Source organism: Microtus oregoni, unplaced genomic scaffold (assembly GCF_018167655.1).
Source record: "Microtus oregoni isolate MIOR12 unplaced genomic scaffold, Mior012 000010F_ref0000083, whole genome shotgun sequence".
NCBI classification, from domain to species: Eukaryota; Metazoa; Chordata; class Mammalia; order Rodentia; family Cricetidae; genus Microtus; species Microtus oregoni.
In genome coordinates, this window is record NW_024543069.1 from 19,293,650 (window position 1) to 19,311,191 (window position 17,542).

The 17,542-nt window shown below is 43.1% G+C and overlaps 2 protein-coding genes across 14 annotated transcripts in view; one reads left to right on the top strand and one right to left on the bottom strand.

Moving 5' to 3' along the window:
* Positions 1-17,542, bottom strand: part of Med12l (mediator complex subunit 12L) — a 310,727-nt gene that overhangs the window by 146,256 nt on the left and 146,929 nt on the right. The gene's annotated exons all lie outside the window — the stretch shown is intronic.
* P2ry14 (purinergic receptor P2Y14) overlaps positions 5,023-17,542 on the top strand; it is a 46,934-nt gene continuing 34,414 nt past the window's right edge. Inside the window, exon 1 of the mRNA XM_041659486.1 lies at positions 5,023-5,109. The gene's annotated coding sequence lies outside the window, so the exon portion shown is untranslated. The remainder of the gene's footprint in view (positions 5,110-17,542) is intronic.

Here is a 17,542-nt window from a genome sequence, read left to right on the forward strand (position 1 = left end):
GGCACATGTCCACACAATTATGCAAAGCTGTAACTAATGGGTCCAGACACTGGGGTGAGCTGAAGAAATCCAACACCTGCCTGAAAGATACTCCTCCAGCAATAAGGACAGAAGCTTCCAAACAGCGAAGCAGGGATGGTGACAGTCAGTGATGTTTCTAAACTACCTGGATGCTTTTGAGAATATTAGTTCCCTAGTCAAAAACACCATAAAAAATCTAATTCTGAAATTAGATTTTTTCTGAAGCAGGATCTTAACAGATCATGTAAAGCCGAGCCCTAGGGGATATACCTAAACCATAGCTCCGGCATCTATGATTTAGGGACTGTCTCCAAAGAGACAGAAAACCAGAACTCTCCTGTGAAACACAATTATTTTAAGTTGATTCCTTAGAAATACAATCTTGTTCCTGGGCATGAACAGGAGGGAAATTAGAACACTGTGGCAAACAACATATGAAGGGAGGAGTGAGGAGACAGAGGAGACAGAAGAAGAGAGTCAAGGACAAGGTGCATCTTTGTACAGCATCCCCTAGTGACCAACTTCTTCCCCATCTCCTACTTGCTACCCCCTCCCAGCAATGCCATTGATCAGGCCAGAGGCTTTGAGATCTAATCACTTCACAAAAGATCATGAGCTGATGAGTGGGCCTTACATCAATTAGACAGCTGTTGGTTTCTGCCAGCAGGCGAGTGTCACACAACAGACGGGTAGCCACGCCTGGTACCAGAAATCTAGCCAACTGCTCAAAGCTAGTGAGGTCACAGATTTGACAAGAAAATCTCCTACTACCACATATTTACTACACCAGCAAAATCCCTGAGGACATTCTAAATCTCAGCCTTATACCCACAGCTAAATATAGCTCGTAACCCCCACCAAAGAAGTCTCTCTGTGCTGTAAATGGAGACCATCACAGAAAAGGACGTCTGGAGCACAATACAGAGATCAACAGAGCATGTAAGCCCATCTCCAATGGATATATCTACATCACAACTCTTAGAAAAGGGGCAGAAGGATTATAAGATACAGGATAACATGAAGTCTGTGAAACAGTTCTTCCGGAAACGGCTGCATAAACAACACCTGAACAGTGGCAATATCAACAGACATGTATAAAAAGTAAATAAAGTCAAGTTATAATGTATGCTGTGCATGTTGGCAAGGCCGTGTCAAGGACCCCATAGCCACAGGCTTGGAGAGATGGCAAACACATCCTCAGGGGACCAACTGTAGTGCTGAAAGTTGCTTGTAGAAAATATCCATCATAGTTTTCTCTCCATGGATACTTAGAGCCTGAAGACTGCTCCTCCCCTAGAGACTGTTCCTACTGCAATGAGCTAAGCATGCCTCCATGATTTAACAATATACAATAAACCCTGCTTCCCTCTTTATTTATATGCAGTAACTGTCTCTTTGTCCAGCTATATACAAACATCCCACCTCTCTGTCCAGCTGTATATAATGGACACTCTGAATTCTTGGGTGCTGTGGTTTCTCCATCAGAGAGATCAGTCTATACTTATTCAGACAGATACCCACTTTTCTCTGTCTATGTTTTCTTCATTCCTTCATTATCCCAAATCAGATCCAAGTCCCCAGAGCTGTGTAAGAATGTAGAACACATGTTAACTTTTAATGGGGGGGGGGATTTCATGGGATCACAACCCTTGACAAGGAACTGTCAGGCCACTGAAGACTACTGAGGGCAGCGGGATTAGCCTATCCTAGGGTTGTTCAATCCAACAACATGATCATCCTTGAAACCCTATACACATCAACAGACTATAGTTAAATATTTATATATTGTATAGTTGGAGGAGAAGAGGAGGCTACCAATTTGAGAATGGGAAGCTACAGAAGGAGTTGCATAAGAGGCTCAGGAGGGGCTAGAGGGAAGAAAAAAGAAGGGCAAAAGTGATGTAACTGCATTTCAATTTTAAAAGTATATAAAAATGTTTTAAAAGACCATCAGCTTATAACGCAAGATGGTTAACACATGAGCCTGCTGGGTATACTTCATACATAGTTATAACAAATCTGCCATGCTCTCTGGAAAATATGACGGCCAGTTACACATATTAACTGTGGCCATTAAAAGAGCTAGGGAGACCAGCATGGGAGTCTAACTTACTAAGTGTAAGTGAGTAAGCAGAAATTGGATCATCCAGAGACATATCATGACGGGGCAGCAGGTTCAGGCATTACTCCCTGAAAGTTCCCTGAGCACAGAAAAAAAAGTCACAAGACAGCTGTTGCCTTCTTATCAGAAAGACTCTCTGAGCAAGTACTGCCAAAGACAGCCTGTCTTGAAACACGTGGTCTTAAGAACACAAGACAGATAATGCATAAATTCTTCCCCAAATACATAGATGTTCATCTTCTACCGTCCTAGGGTTGTTTTGTATATTGACTGTGAAAAGGACCCAGAAGGAAGGAAATGCTCTTGAGTGTTGGTGTGTCTGTGCCTAGAGCCAAGCTTTGTACATGGGCTTTCCTTCTGAGGACTCAGCACTGCACTTCCTATCTCCCTGCCCTCCCACCCCCCACTAAAACTGCAAGGCAGGTTAAACTGGCTGTTCACAGTTGATATTTTCCTGTGTGCAGTGCATTAGTTAGGTGGTGTTTCAGCCCCTAAGTTGTCAGGATGAAACAGGTTTGTAACCCCTGAAACTGGACTCTGATAAAGTGAAGTCAGAGATGTAAAAGGGTAAGGTCAGAACACAGACACCGGGAGCTACTCTGACAGAGTTCAATCATCAATTCTAGGAGCCGTGAAACCCGGGTGAGGGAGGGAACAGCAGTGAAGCCTGCATCATACTTGGAGCTGTCTGGAGCGTTGTTAGAAAAACACTACAAGCTTCTACAGCACACACAGAAAGGACTCGGTGTTCTCACGTTATGCTAGCTCAAAGAAAGAGGAGATAAAGGAGGAAGCTGGAAAGCTCTCTGTGGTCACTGACTCCACGTGAAATGTCAGCTCTCCACTCCACTCCTTCCTCCTAAGCTCTGCATTCGTTTCTGTCACCTGCAGGTCCAATCCTTACACCTCACAATTCCAAGAGTGAGACGGAGAAGCAAATAGCTCCAACTCAAGGAAAACATAATGCCCTCCCCACCAGCACTCTTTAGTGGGGATGAAGAACATGTCAATCATCCGCTTAATCAGAGAATGTTTTTTACATATGGGAGACTCCTGGTAGTAACTGGCTTCTAGAGACTCCTGCGTTCATCTTTGCATCCCTAAGTCTATTTACCCAAGAGACTATACTGCAGCTGAGTATAAAAAGAGCTCTACTGGTGGGTATTCTCAGTCTTTAGTCAAAGCAGCGGTAAGAACTATTTGGGTTGTGGGGTGGTCTGGAGAAGGAATGGGTCTCTGCCAGAGCCAAGTAGGGAGCTTCCCTCAACAAGCTCTGGTTTCAAAAGCCTATGCCAGAAGATGGGGAGTGGTTAGGTTTGCATATGAAACACAAATATCTGTACCTCCCACAGGGGAAAAATATGTGTGTGCCGATTGCTGTGCCATCCTCAATGTCCAGAACACTGCCTACTGCTTGGTAAGGACACGGAGAATCCAGAGTAGTACTTGGTGTACAGTCAGTGCAACTGCAAACACTCAGCTCAAGCTTTTAAGACAAGATAAACTGCAGACTTAAGCTATTAGACCTCAATTAGATAACGGAGCCTTCATGAATACATCTGAAATGCAGGGGGTCTTTGGTTATTCTTCTCCTGAAGCCCCTCTCGCTGTTTGGATTTCTTTCTCAGGCTCCCTCTGTGGACCCACCTTTGCTCAGCAAGGAGGGAAAAGTGGGGGCGAGGGGGTCCACGAAAAAGGTAAGGAAATGTAAGAGCCTCCTAAAGAGCTGTTGGGAACAGTGGTACCTTTAAGTCATTCTCACAGTCTGCTGAGATTTTTGTAGTCAGCTTCTGCCCACATGGGGCCCTCCATCCACATCTGTCTGTTTGACATTCAAATTTAATCAACAGATCAAAACTACTGAGAAAAGTAACTGTATCTGTAACAAACATGTATAGACATTTTGCTGTCATCATTTCCTAAATAATATGCTGTTGTTTATATAACATTTATAATTAAGTTTTGTAAGAAATCTCAAGATGATTTAAAGTATTTATATAGGATTAGTATCAGTTATGTGCAAATACACTGCTTCATATAAATGACTTCCCATGACTGTGAGTCTCCAGAGAGCTTGAGCAGTGGTGGATGCTGTTATAACACCAAGGGAGTTGAGGACAAAAGAGGCTGCTGTCCTCTGTCCAGTGGGAGGGATGCAGACCTTTCAAAGCTATTCCTACAGAAGTCGGAATGAACTAAACATATAAATAGTAGCATAAGCAGCACAGACTTATCAAATTATTAGTATGTGATGAGTTCACCTGTAGTCCTATTCATGAGCTACTTGCCAGTAATGGTTAAATATGGGGAAAATATGTGGAAGAAAATGACCAGCAACAGCCCTTATGTAACAGACATGGCCAGAGGGATCAAATCATTATGCCAATGCTAACTCTAAATTTCTAGGGAGCTCCAGTGCCACCCCCACACAGACCCTGCTGTACTCTGCAGTCTCCTCCTGAGTGTGTCAGCAAGAGCCAAGCCTTGCTCTTCGTCTCTTACAGCTGTGGACTGTCAATGGTGATGTTTAAAAAGGAAAGTCTCTGTGGGTTACAGCCTGTGTGTCTATTCACCTTCTGATAAAGAAGCACAGGAAAAGGTAACAAGACAAAATGTGGCAGAGGGGAGTGGGGGAGAGCAAGGAGATTCGTCCAGGCTGCTATTCGTGTTACTCATGCAAGGGAAGCAGCAGAGGCCAGCCTGACACCCGCACCCCACACACCCCACACCCACACCCCCACATATCTCTGCCTTTTCCTGGCTTCCACTTTCTAGCTTGCGCTGAGTTCTAACTGCCCTGATTCGGTGACAGACTGGCCCATGAGCTCGTGTCTTCTGTCGAGTTCCTGATTTTCTTCTTTTCTTGAAGACAAGGAAGAACTCTGCTTGAATGTCATCTGGAACCTACATTGAGACATCTACCAAAATGCCTGTGGTCTGACCTTAAGCGCAGGAGCCAGAAGCAGGTAAGGAAATTCTCCATGAAATAACGGGGGGCATGAACGGAAGGGTCGGTCTTGAGTGGGGCGATACTGGGCAATCTTCAGTGACGTCTTATAGTAAAGACAGGTTGTGTTTGGATGTTGTAATTGACTGGAATGTTAAATATTTGTTAGTAATAACTTGGGGATCCAAACCTTAAGCATTATAACTGGTGATGATTTGGGTTTCCTAATTGTGCCTGACATGTCTGCAGTGATTCAAAAGAAACTGTTTCAACAGTGTCTACCCGGGGCATTTCAAAATCATGTAAAAGGTACTGAGACGGCTTCTCAAAAGTAAATCCACGGTCATATTCCCTCTTTCAAAACTTTCATTTTGAAAAAAAAAAGTTTCTCCTTTTCTGCAAGTGGATGCATATGCGTATAACAAATTGTGTCTCCCTGAACATACACTATACTTAACTAGCATTTAGCTTGGCCCTTATACGGCAAGTTAACTCTAATAACACCTAGTAAGATCTGCATTTGATCTTCAAGAGGCATAAAAGCCAAAACAAAATAATTATCCTATACATAGCAAAACTTTGCATTCATTTGCAGATACTAACTTATACTATATAACTAATCAGCTAAACTACTGAAAATACTTGACCAATGTTAAATTATTTTAGTACCAAATAATCTAAATGTTAATGTAAAAATAAGAAAACAACGTATTCACTAAATATATTGAAGTAACATTTTAACTTCTACAAGCATATAAAATCTTATACTTTAATAAAATTTATAAATGCATACAAGCACACACATACGATCACAAACTCACAGATATGTATGAAATATATACATACTGTCATGCCTATTAAACCTGAGGAAAAAGTAACGGGATACCAAGGTACTCAAAGCACAAAGACCCAATTAGGGGAAGTTGGCAGTGTGGGTAATACACTACCATTTACTGGCATGCAGCAGCAGCCCTTTAGAGAGGAAGCAGGAAATGACAAGTACCTAGGTGGAAGGCAACAAGAGGTGATCTCACCAGGAGCCAACCCCCCCACTGCACAATAAGAGGCTACCACGTCTGCTGGTTCCTTCAGCCCAAGGACTCCTATCAGCCCCATCTGGTGATGGTTGTACTTGCTTCCTGTTCTTCCTGATAACCACTCACTGGACAGCACGTCCTCGCCAATCCCTTTAGTCGGGTACTTTAGTGCTATTTTTTTTTTCATTAAATTATCAACTGACAATGTTAAAAGAAAATACCACAGCCAGGAAGATAGAGCGGTAAGGAGAAGTGTCTCTCAAAGCCAGTGTCATAGAGAACAAAGCACATGAGACAGTTCAAAGTTACACTAGGCAACAAGGTACTAAGTAACCTTCCTGAGTATCCCATCCACCAAGCTCTCTAAACCCCGTTCCTATTTTCTGAGTCACAAAGCATCAATTCAGATAATATCTATGAAGTCATTAACAACATCATGTATGAAGAAAATACACAGTGAATGAGGGACAACAATGTTGCTTTTAATGTTTTCACAAAAAAAATAGCATCATCAGAAAAAAATATAATTACAAAACAGAGCATTAGAAAACATAATCCAGTGGTCCCAATACAGTATCTTTGAAGACTAAAACAGTTAAGACAGAGCAACAGAGAGAAGGTCTTTCGAACTTGAGCCCACAAGTGACTCACCTAGTACTTAACTGCAACACCTAACCCTGCGTCTACCTCGACAGGATTTTCAATCATTTCTTGCTTTAATATTCAAGTACAACAAGTTTCCTGCTGATGCTGAAACTGGTGATCTGAGGTCGGCTTACTCCCCAGTGATATCACATCCGTGCGTGCCTTACTAACAAGCTGCCTAAGGTTCTCATTCAATCTGTCACCTAATCACTAAATGAATACTCAAGGAGGGAGACACCCCAGCACCTCTCCACCCACACGCAAGCTATGATGTGACTGAGGACTGCACTAGTCTTTAGCACAAGCTAGTGAGCCAAGAAGGAAAGGAACAATGGTCAAGACACTTCTTACAGACTCAAGATGCTCCTGAAGTCACCCGCTCAACACAGGAGCAGCAATGGTTGAGAAACCGTGTTCCCCGCAGTCAGTGTTTTTAGAACAGACTCAATTGTCGAGGCCTTTCTAAGCTTCAAGTTCTGAGAACTGAGGTTCTGCTCACTGCACAGGCTCCTGCCTTTCCCTCAAGACAGAAGCAAATGAGTTACCTTGACCTCTCAGCGTTGGCCAACTCTACAACACCAGTGACATTGTGTCATGGGCATCTATCTGTGTTTTAAAAACACCGTCTAGAGCTGGGAGATGGTGGCACACGCCTTTAACCCCAGCACTTGGGAGGCAGAGGCAGGCGGATTTCTGTGAGTTCAAGACCAGCCTGGTCTACAGAGCTTGTTCCAGGACAGGCTCCAAAGCCACAAAGAAACCCTGTCTCAAAAAACCAAAATAAATAAATAAAATAAAATAAAAACGCTGTCTAGTGGAGGAGAGGAAACAGAAAGAAATAAAAATTACATCGACCGAAAATTAGGAGTCCAATAGTGCCCAGTCTGTTTAGGCAGAGTTCTCCAAGGAAGGGCCCATGAGTGAAACTATCTGATGTGCAAATACTTGACCTCCAATCTACTGAATCAGAAACTCGAGGGTCAGAACTCAGCAGCCTATGTTTGAACAAGTCCTTCTGGTGATTATGAAGCACAAATCTCAGCTTCACCAAGTAGAATGATCATACAAATAACAGGCATACCTGTTACTTGGATACAATTATAAATAGTGCTCTTTATTTCATAGTGGCCTGGTCACCTTGTAGACAAACTGAATGTTTTAGTCCAGACAAAGTAGCGTCTGGGGCTGCAAATCAGCTATAAGTCTGCTGCTGCATCCACAATCCCTATGAATGTAAAAAGGAAGTGCTTCCTCAGGAGAGTCTGGGCACATCAGTTTAAGAGAACCAGCGACATCACAGGTGTACTACCTTTACGTAAAAAAAGCACATATGAATGAAGCATGTAAAATCTAGTTTTAATTCTCAGCATCCTGAGCAACATACAGGCAACATATAAAACAGAAATCCCTTCCCCTGCAAAGCATAATTTCCCCAACTAGGTCTTTAAAATTCCCTTTATTAAATCTGACTCCTCCTTTTGTCTGACATAGCATCCTAGAAAACGATATCAGTAGGAGGTAAATTACTTATCCTTCTAGTAACCTCTGGACTATAATAATTCACAGGAAAACCAAGTTTACCACGAGGCTTCTCAATCCACCTGCACTTTTAATGTTGAAGACGTTGCTTTGGTATCTAATCAATTTCTGTTTCCTTTGAAAACTTCTGACTTTACTCAGCCTAAATTAAATTGCTAGCCTTTCATTCCCCATGGAAGTTAGCCATCTGCTCTTTGTGAAAAGCATCAAATGTCTTACATGTCATGTTCTGACTGTTCATCCTCCAGATAAGAGGAGGTTTGTGGTTTCTATTCAATTATAGAACGTCTACTGTTGACGTTAAGATACCAAAGAGAAAAGGACCAGCTATGAGACATACGTGCTCAGAAGAAGCTCTATGTGTTGGTGTGGTCATCCTGGCAAGGAATTGAATGCTTGGCTTTCCAGGATCATAAAATAAGCTTCTAATATATCACACACGGCCACTGAACTCTATTGTGAGTTAAAACCACACAGTCTGGAAATATGCCCAATTTCTTTTTTTTAATAGGAGAGATACCTGGTTGGAAAGGTTGGTTGTGAGATTTTCCCAAGGTGAGCTCACCAAGGCTTCATAGAAGGAACATTTCCACCCTGCTATAAAACATGGACAAAGTCCTCCTATTAGTCTAAGGCTGCTGAAGGAACTGAACTACAGTCCGCTCTGGAAACACTGACTCCTTACCACATGACAGCCACACTCTAGAAGCTGGCCATACTCTGCCATGAAGCACCTTCCTCTGGACCCCATTCCACTGGGTCACATTAAAACCTAACTTTAAATATAACCCCTACTCTTATTCTAATACTAATTGTCTAAAAAGCCAGGCCAGTGATCTTTGACCACATAATTTCTTAGGATATATTTTTAACTTTACAGAGATTCTGAGGATATTCTAATCTCACTACAAGCCAGTGAATACTTGCTGGCCTTGTCCTAGCTCCCTATCCTAGCCCACTGGGAGCTTACAGCACTACACTTACTAATAACCATAAGAAAACTGAGAAAATGGGCCTTGATGTTCAATATCCTCTTCCCCTCCTGACTCCTGAAATTGTCCTTCTGCCTGCAAGCCCCACCTTTACAGAAGTGAAAACGGGAAGGGAAAGGATGAGGTCTGACATGAAAAGAAAACCTAGAGCCAAGTGCCCCTGTTGTCACCAAGTCTGTGATGAGTTTGAATGCAGCAGCGGTCCCCTTAACTGGTGCCACTAACACAGACTGGTTGAAAACATAGATTAAGTTTAACCAAAAGCACAGGGCTGAAAGGAATAGTTTCTGGAGAACAAATATTTTTAAATATATTTTATACTCTGTGTATGTGTGTGTGCATGTATGTCTCCACAAGTATGGATGAACTACATGAGGGTAAGAGAACAACTTTTTGGAGCCAGTTCTCTCTATCCACCACGAGTCCCAGGGATAGAACTCAAGCGAGCAGGCTTGGTGGCAAGCTCCCAAATTCACAGACCCATTTGTTAGCCTTTAAATACATTATTTTACCTTTGACCGCGCAATGCCATTTACTGCTCAATCTTTTGATACTGTGGCAAAGCATTTGACTGCCTAATTACAGACCTGCAACTGATTTCCTTCTGTACAGATGTAGCATACTGCCAGTCCTGTCTGGCTTCTTAGTCTATTTCAAATAAACAGTAAGACAGGATTTTAAACAACTAAGAAGTCACATGAGTAAAATAACTCAGGCTCAGATTAGATTGCCAGTCCCTGAAGAGACCTAACTCTGTCCTTAACAGTTAAGTTTCCCAGACAATGAAGGAAATTTAAAAAAAAAAAGTCTTAAACTGGCAACAAGAATCACATGTTTTATCTAAAGCCCTTCTCTGCTAAGCCACCTTGGAAAAGGCATGGTGCCCTGTGCTTCCTAAGGCAAGAAGTCATCCCCTATGCATTAAAACAAAAAACAAGGAACAGAACAGTCATAAGAGATGTACATTCTGTAATAAGATCCTCTAGTTTTAAATCCTGACCAGACCGCTTCGTTTGATGCAGCCTTGATTTTCCTCACCAAGATAACATACAGAGTAAACAGTTAATACATACTATCCCAGCACTATGACTGGCACGACATAAGAAAGCAATCACTGTACACGGATGCCACCGTGGTCTTTCTCAGTAAAACAGCTCAGCGGCAGTCTGATGGCTGTAAGAACCAAAGAAACCAAGGTTATAAAATTAAATTGCTTCTTATTGATTGCTTTTTTTTCATTTATAAAAGCAGAATATGATAGTTGTTTAGAAGCATCAGCGTAATATCTATCACATGCCTGGTACAAAATTAAAAGCTAAAATATGATAGTTACTAACACAAAAAGCCTGACGCATATACTTACTGCAAATCCAAAGGCGAAAGATGTCCCTTTCTATGCATCTATCCCAATCCAGAAAAATTACCTTCCCAAACAAAGCACTTACTGAATGAAATACATAACAAAATCTAAAAAAAAAAAATGACTCTGTGATGTTATAGCAGGAGATCGGAACAAGGAAAAAGTTGTGAGTGCTTTGTCTCAAAAGAGGGAAGTAGGAAACGATAGGCTAATATTTGGAATTACACACTTAACAAATGAATAAAACGTCAGTTAGGTCATGAATGTCCCCCAAACACAGCTTGTTTTATTTTCCATTTCCCTTTAAGAATACTGTCTCTCTTGTCAGATGCTCCTTGGTCAAACAAAGGTTTAGAATTGTTTCTTCAAGTTCCTCAGCTCTTTTCTAGATTGAGTTCTTGCCTTTCTATCATACTTGAAATTCTTTAGCAGATGTATAGAGTGTCTTAGGTACTTTCCCATTCCTTTAAAAAAAAATGCTAGACCAAAGCAACTCATAAAAAGGAAATGTTGAATTTGGGGTTTATGGTTCCAGAGGGTTAGAATCCAGGACCATCAAGCATTGCAGCAGGTACACAGGTGTGGCCCTGGAACAGTAGCTAAGAGTTCAAGGCCTGAGATACAACCACCAGACAGAGAGACTCCGAATGGCATGGGTTTTTCAAACCTCGAAGTCTGCCCTCAGTGACACACCTCCTCTAGCAAGGCCACACCTCCTAAACAGTTCTGCTAACAGGGATCAAACATTCAAACACACGCACCTATGGGAGCCGTTCTCATTCAGACCACCACACAGGGTAAATATCTCCTCCTGACTATGTCAGCGGTGTCTAATGAAAGGCAGAAGAGTCAATTTTAATAAACTCCAATGATGATTTTCCTGTTACCATCAGTGTATTTTGCACCCTGAGAAACCATCACCTGTCCACAGCTGTGCGGATATTCTGCTTCTCCCTGGCAACACTGCTCTAGCGGTTTACATTCAGAGCACCGAGCATCATAGACCACTTTGCTAACAAAACAGTTCTGCAAAAAGATATTTTATAAACATTGATAACTGAGTTATAAATATCCTGTGAGTCAGAAAACTGTATTTTCTGACAGAAGTCAGTCTCTAGAACTGGCCTACGCTGAGCCTGAGTAACAATTTCTACAGAAAACACGTCGAGGAATGGAGTCCAAACCGGACTGCACAGTAGTTAAAGCGCTTGCTGCTCTCACAGAGGACAGGAGTTCCAAGCATTCATGCCAGGAGACTCATGACTGCCAGGAACTCCAAGTCCAGGAAACATGGCACTCTTCGGTGCATACTCACATGCACACGTGTGCACACAGTCATATATTTGCGCATGCACGTATACACACACACACACACACATATACAATTTTTTTTTAAAAAAAGCAGATGTACATTTTAGCCAGGCATGATGATTTATACCTTTAATCCCAGGAATTGGGAAATAAAGGGAAGCAGATCTCTGAGCTTGAAGCCAGCCTGGTCCAAATATAGCAAGTTCCAAGTCATCCAGAGATATAGTGAGACTTTATGAAAAGCGGAAATAAAAGCAGGACAAGGTGACAAGCAAGAAGCATCTATTTAGAATGAGAGCCATGGCTGTCCTCTGCCCCCGTGTAAGCTTTAAACGAAGACTGGGAATCCAAAGTTCTAGTTTATAGACATCGACACTTTAACTCCATACAGAAAATAGTCATTTTTACCCTTGTTAGAGTAACTGCTATGTTACTGGTGTGGAGTGGGTTCTTCCATATGAGCCAGGCTCCACAAAACAGAGAAGAGCAGCTCTGAGCAACACTTCCCAACGAATGAGATGTGTTTCAAGTTCCCTTCTCTGTGGCCTAAGTCATTGATGGTTGCCTGCAAGGTTGAGGTGTTCCTACATTTCTTCTTGAAAAATATCAAGTTAAAACATAAACAGATCATTCCTGATATCCTGATAAAGATATCATTATTCATAAAAATGAATAAAAATTATTCATGTTAAATTGGAGCATTTCAAACTATTTTCTTGAGAGTCATCGTGAAGTTAGAAGACTTACAAAATACTCATTTCCACTCCAGTGGGTTTTGGAACAATGAATGCATTTAGTAGAGCAACAGAGCGCACATACAGAGGTTAAAACCGCTATTCTGAAGAGCTGTATTTTGACAGCTGTTTCCTGGTACTGAGCCTTGTTTAGCAAGGTTCACTTCTTATCCCGATTTGGAGCTCAGCTTCTCGCACTGCAGCTGGGGAGTGGTCATGGGAAACATATTATCAAGCAAAGGCTCATGAACCTGTGTGAACCTGGAGCTGCTGTTTTCAACAATTCTCTCTCGACACTATCATTTCTCCACACTGCTCAGGATTACTTCTACCATGTTACCCAAAGTTTCTCTTGTTGGGTATTTCAAGGTACATTCAATGACAGGGCTCAACAATTTTACCAGTTTGTTCACATTTTTACTTTGATGAATTCATGCTGTCTTTGTGTGTCTTTATAGTTGCTGCTGGTAATCAAAGCAAGGACTCTGTGCATGCTAAAAACATGCTCTAACACTGAGATATACCCCCGGCCATCTTTTTTCATTTTCAAAGAATATTTTCAATACTCAAAAACTGAGGCTGTGAATCTTATTACCAGAAATCTAATGGCCTTTACAAAGTGTGCAGAACCGTCATTAAAACTAGTGGGGGTGTGTGTAAATGGGGCTTGGGAAAGCAGGGGAAGCACCTAGAATGTCCTGTGCATCCTGTCAAGGACAGACTGTGCTTTGGGCTTAGGAACTCCTGCGATGAAATAAGTTCAAACCACATTCAAAGCCTCCTTGGTCTTTTCTGCCACCTTCAGTTCCTAGGACCACGAGCGAGGGTTCTAAGCCTTTCCCTAATCTCCTGAAAATGTCATATACACCTCTCATTTTAGGTATTCTTACTTATTTTCATCTGTCAGGAGAAACACTTATTTCAACAAAATTGCACCCACATCCATATACAACGTATCAAACCAGAAGCCTCCCTGGTGAGGCTATTCCCTCCCTCCCCCTGGAATACTGTTTGGAAAGCCCTCAAGGTTGGCCCAAATGGGCCAGCTAGATGTTTCCTACTACATAGAAAGGATTTCTGGATGGACATACTACAAAATAATCACCACTAATGTGAGGAGAGGTAAGGGATATGGATGGGGAGGGCCTGTAAGCATACACTTAAGATGGTATGAACACAGACTCAAAAGCATTGCAGGACATCAGACATAAACAAACGAGTAAAAACAAGTAGGTAATAAGCAAGGTTTGGTGGCAAAGCCTTTAATTTGAAGCCTCAGGAGGAAAGAGCAGGTGGATCTCTGCAAATATGAGGCCAGACTGGGAGTCTATGCATTAAGTTTCAAGCCAGCTAGGATTTACAGTGAGACGCTTGTCTTAAACAAACAGGCAATATGATGAAAGGTACGAAATCAGTCAATGGAACTTCAGCTCCATGACTCAGTTTCTCTAATCCCTTTCATTCTGAGAGCGTGTATGCGGATGTATGGAAGTGTGTAACTCACTAAGTGTATCAATGCAGATGTGTGCAGGCTGAGGCTTGCAGGTGGAGGTCACACGACAACCTCAAGTGTTTCAACTTGCTTGAGAAGGAGTACTTTTTTTTATTGGGTTTCCACTGCGTATGCCAGGCTAAATGACCCTTGAACTTTCAGAGATCCCACTTCCAGTCTCCCCATAGAAGTGCTGGGGTCACAAAGCTGTCTTTTAGATCAGCTCTGGGGATTCAAACTCAGTCTCCAAACTGCTGCATCAGGCATTATACTCTCTTAAGTATCGCTCTCCTCCTCTACCTTCCTTCACTCATCTGAGCTCTGTGAGAGGCACCACCCTAGAACATGGGTCCAATGAGCGCCAGACTTAGTATCCCAGAGAAAGACCGCCAGTGAACAAGTAACTCACAGCATCAAGAACAGCTTTGAGAGGGGGAGAACAGGCACAAACACGGCCAACTCCTTCCCAGGTTAAACCATTTGGGGCGTTTCGGCATCATTACGTCAGAACCTTGTTTGGGATAACAGCACGCTCTTGTGCAAAGGACAGAGTCAGAACCATGCTTTGATGCAGAAAGGAGATACAGGCAAGCTTGGGGCCTCCTGTGATGGAAACAGTAAAGCCCTCCTTAAAAGAGAAAAATCTGCTTTGCAGTCTAAGGACCTAAGTAAGCAAAAGCCTGGGAGGAAGACTGATGACCCTGGGGATGTAAGGAAACAGGTGGAACAACTGTCGTCCCCCCCCCCCCCAATAAACTATGAACAAATGTCAATGGCCTCAGCGCTCAGTTCTTAAGTGCTTCTTCTGGCTTCTCTTCCTTCAGACAGGGTAACTGTCCAACTCTCTCTTCCAGGAACTAAAAGTCGGCCTGCCCTGCTCTCAGGCATCTCCCTCCCTCCCTCCCTCCCTCCCTCCCTCTCTCCCTCCCTCCCTCCCTCTCTCCTCCCCTCCCTCCCTCCCTCTCTCCCTTTCTCCCTCCCTCCCTCCTTCCCTCCCTCCCTCTCTCCTCCCCTCCTTCCCTCCCTCCTCCCCTCCCTCCCTCCCTCCCTCCCTCCCTCCTTCCCTCCCTCATTCTTTCTTTCATCCTTTCAAGAACTCTGAGTTCCCTTGTCGGGAATATGGCTCCATACCTCAGAAGCCATCTTAGAAGGAAAAGGCAGGCTGGGGGGCAGGACACAGTGTGGGAACCAAGTCCATGAGAAGCCAGTTGAGACGGCTGGGAACGCTACAGACCAGAACAGAGAGGTGTAAAATGAGGCGGCCAGAAACAGGAAGAGATGGGGAGATTTTCCAAGGCATGGTGACATCCTTGGTGGGAGGTCATGGGGAAGACACGTCACCAGAAGGAGACAGAGAGGCAGTGCACACAAAGGATACAGACAGTGTGAGGAGGAAGCTGGGTGGGGCAGCAGTCAGAGAGAGCCACACAGGCTGGGTTTGAGATCTGAGTTTTATTCTGAATCAATTGTAGCCCCAAAGAGAGATGGAGGAAAGGAGGGAAAACTGGGAGACTCTTGCCTTCACTATGACTGAAGGAAGGTTCTCAGCAATTAAAGCCGCAATGTGAGGAGGAACAATTTTCACTGCAAAGACACTGATGATATCCAATCCATATAAGAAAACCCCCCACTCTGACTGCGGCTCAGCTGAGAGAAGATCACTCTGGGCACTCAGAAACCAACTAGCAAGTTTCTTTAGAATTTCTGAGACGGAAGATGTTGTCGAGACAAGCCTTTTCTCAGCTGACAAAGTGCACTGCTCGTGCTGTCCCTGAGGAAGAGTTCAGCTCCTAGGGCGGCACATCCGAGGATGACTTAAATCGTATGCTATGTGAGCACCGACTCTCTGATGCACATCAAATAATTTCTAAATAAGGGAAGAGATCCCAGCAGAGGTGTGCAGACAAAGCTCAAAAGCCAGCCTTGGAAGAAGAAAGTAGAAAGAACCCATAAAGGACTTGCATGCCCTGATGCCATTCTTCAACTGACTGGTGGGCAGCTGCTCAGAAGAAAAGAGGGAGAGCTTCCAAAGTTCACAGAGAAAAGTCACCCAGATCCAGAGGGGTGCGGCAGCGGAACGCAAGAGACCCTATTGGGTCCACGATTTTCTCTGTTTAAAAACTGCTCACGGACAGCTGGCCACACTAACATCAACACTGCTTGGTGAGCATCACCTCCCCAGATTCTTTCCACAACCCCATGGGATACAGATACTTTCTGCCAGTTTACTGATGCACAGAGTGTCTTACCCAGTGAGTCAGCTGAGAGACAGGGAGGGAGTGTTTGAGTCTGGCAATTCCAACCCTTAACCGCTGCAGTGTATTAATCCCTGAGAAACAAGTTCTTACTCACAGGGTGTATTAAATCAATTTGTCCTCAGACTCTTTCTTTCAAACACCATTAAAGGAAACGTTAAAAGTTTCACTTAGTGTTCTGAGAAACGGTTTTAAGAAATTTTAATTAATGATGAAGCATTTAAAGCTTTGCTGCTTGGCAAAGTTGATATGACCCACGCTGCCATTAAGCTCAAGATCAAAGTCCAGGCTAACTTCACAAACAAATGCTATTTATAAGCAGTGGATATTTTGTCCGTCCTTGTTGGGATAACGAACTGTGAGTGCCACATTTGTTTATTTCCTTCTGGATCGAGATGCTTATAAGCTTCCAGCTCTAAAAAGTGTAGTGTCATCCAGTCTAAACTCAGCAGATGCCCAAAATTTCAGGGCAAGCTAAGAAGGTTCCAATCAGCAGGCACGATTTGGGCAGTTTCCCAGGCTAGTAGCACTGGACCGAACACAACTCCAGGTGACTCACTAAAGGGCACCATGCCATCCTAGAGGCCCAGGGACTGCTGCTGATTTACCTCTGCACCTATGTCTTCCACACACAAACTCTGGAATCCTTATTCATCATGTTAATCTCCACCTACCAGCCGCCATTTGTCGCTATGGTGACTCATCTTCATCCTAGAGAAGGCAAGTGCTTAAGGATAAAGAGCCACACAGAGCTGCCACAGCTCAACTCTTCAAGGTACAACCTCAAGCAAGACACTGTTTCCCCTACAGAACCTCACTGACCTCACTGTTTAGCCAAGTGGACATTGAAAGTACCTACCCTGTACACTGCCAGGTTTTAATGAGTTAAGACAAATAAGGGATTTAGCACAGAAGCTAGCCATATGCCATGTACGCTACTGAAGAAGTCTCGGTATTTTGATTAATGATTAGTGCTATCATTTTCCTATTGTACTGATAAAAATCCCTTCCAGTGTCAAAGTCACCGAGTGCGTTTCTATTAATTAACTAATTAATTAATTAATAAGCTCTTTGAGACATGGTCTTT